Genomic DNA, 2,690 nt, shown 5'->3' on the forward strand with positions numbered 1-2,690 from the left:
ATTTACTCTTTTCTTTTTCTTTAAATTTTTATTGTTATGTTAATCACCATACATTACATCATTAGTTTTTGATGTAGTGTTCCGTGATTCATTGTTTGTGCATAACACCCAGTGCTCCACACAGAACGTGCCCTCTTTAATACCCATCACCAGGCTAGCCCATCCCTCCACCCCCCTCCCCTCTAGAACCCTCAGTTTGTTTTTCAGAGTCCATCGTCTCTCATGTTTCATCTCCCCCTCTGATTTACCCCCTTTCATTCTTCCCCTCCTGCTCTTCTTCTTATTATTTTTTTCTTAACATATATTGCATTATTTGTTTCAGAGGTACAGATATGTGATTCAACAGTTTTGCACAATTCACAGCACTCACCATAGCACATACCCTCCCAAATGTCTATCGCCCAGCCACCCCATCGCTCCCACCCGACCCCCACACCAGCAACCCTCAGTTTATTTCCTGAGATTAAGAATTCCTCATATCAGTGAGGTCATATGATACATGTCTTTCTCTGATGAACTTATTTCACTCAGCATAACACCCTCCAGTTCCATCCACGTCGTTGCAAATGGCAAGATCTCATTCCTTTTGATGGCTGCATAATATTCCATTGTGTATATATACCACTTCTTCTTTATCCATTCATCTGTCGATGGACATCTTGGCTCTTTCCACAGTTTGGCTATTGTGGACATTGCTGCTATAAACATTGGGGTGTATGTACCCCTTTGGATCCCTACATTTGTATTTTTGGGGTAAATACCCAGTAGTGCAATTGCTGGATTGTATGGTAGCTCTATTTTCAACTTTTTGAGGAAACTCCATACTGTTTGCCGGAGTGGATGCACCAACTTGCATTCCCACCAACAGTGTACGGGGATTCCCCTTTCTCTGCATCCCCGCCAACATCTGTCATTTCCTGACTTGTTAATTTTACCCATTCTGACTGGTGTGAGGTGGTATCTCATTGAGGTTTTGATTTGGATTTCCCTGATGCCAAGGAATGTTGAGCGCTTTCTCATGTGTCTGTTGGCACTTTGGATGTCTTCTTTGGAAAAATGTCTGTTCATGTCTTCTGCCCATTTCTTGATTGGATTATTTGTTCTTTGGGTGTTGACTTTGATAAGTTCCTTATAGATTTTGGATACTAGACCTTTATCTGATAATGTCATTTGCAAATATCTTCTCCCATTCTGTCGGTTGTCTTTTGGTTTTGTGGACTGTTTCTTGTGCTGTGCAAAAGTTTGTATCTTGATGAAGTCCTAAGAGTTCATTTTTGCCCTTGCTTCCCTTGCCTTTGGCGATGTTTCTAGGAAGAAGTTGCTGCAGCTGAGGTCGAAGAGGTTGCTGCCTGTGTTCTCCTTTAGGATTTTGATGGACTCCTGTCTCACATTTAGGTCTTTCAACCATTTGGAGCCTATTTTTGTGTGTGGTGTAAGGAAATGGTCCAGTTTCATTCTTCTGCACGTGGCTGTCCAATTTTCCCAACACCATTTGTTGAAGAGACTGTCTTTTTCCATTGGACATTCTTTCCTGCTTTGTCAAAGATTAGTTGACCATAGAGTTGAGGGTCCATTTCTTGGCTCTCTATTCTGGTCCTTTGATCTATGTGTCTGTTTTTGTGCCACTACCATACTGTCTTGATGATGACAGCTTTGTAATAGAGCTGGAAATCCGGAATTGTGATGCCGCCAGCTTTGCTTTTCTTTTACAACATTCCTCTGGCTATTCGGGGTCTTTTCTGTTTCCATTCAAATTTTAGGATTATTTGTTCCATTTCTTTGAAAAAAGTGGATGGTATTTTGACGGGGATTGCTTTGAATGTGTAGATTGCTCTAGGTAGCATTGACATCTTCACAATGTTTGTTCTTCCAATCCATGAGCGTGGAATGTTTTTCCATTTCTTTGTGTCTTCCTCAATTTCTTTCATGAGTATTTTATAGTTTTCTGAGTACAGATCCTTTGCCTCTTTGGTTAGATTTATTCCTAGGTATCTTATGGTTTTGGGTGCAATTGTAAATGGGATCGACTCCTTGATTTACCTCTCTTCCGTCTTGTTATTGGTGTATAGGAATGTCACTGATTTCTGTGCATTGATTTTATATCCTGCTACTTTACTGAATTCCTGTATGAGTTCTAGCAGCTTTGGGGTGGAGTCTCCTGGTTTTCCACATACAGTATCATATCATCTACAAAGAGTGAGAGTTTGACTTCCTCCTTGCCGATTTGGATGCCTTTGATTTCTTTTTGTTGTCTGATGGCTGTGGCTAGGACTTCTAATACTATGTTGAATAGCAGTGGTGATAGCGGACATCCCTGCCGCGTTCCTGACCTTAGGGGAAAAGCTCTCAGCTTTTCCCCATTGAGAATGATATTCGCTGTAGGTTTTTCACAGATGGCTTTTATGATATTGAGGTATGTACCCTCTATCCCTATACTCTGAAGAGTTTTGATCAAGAAAGGATGCTGTACTTTGTCAAATGCTTTTTCTGCATCTATTGAGAGGATCATATGATTCTTGTTCTTTCTTTTGTTAATGTATTGTATCACCTTGATTGATTTGTGGATGCTGAACCAACCTTGCAGCCCAGGGATAAATTCCACTTGGTCGTGGTGAATAATCATTTTAATGTACTGTTGGACCCTATTGGCTAGAATTTTGGTGAGAATTTTTGCATCCATGTTCATCAAG

The sequence above is a fragment of the Zalophus californianus genome, chromosome 9 (assembly GCF_009762305.2).
Source record: "Zalophus californianus isolate mZalCal1 chromosome 9, mZalCal1.pri.v2, whole genome shotgun sequence".
Lineage (NCBI taxonomy): Eukaryota > Metazoa > Chordata > Mammalia > Carnivora > Otariidae > Zalophus > Zalophus californianus.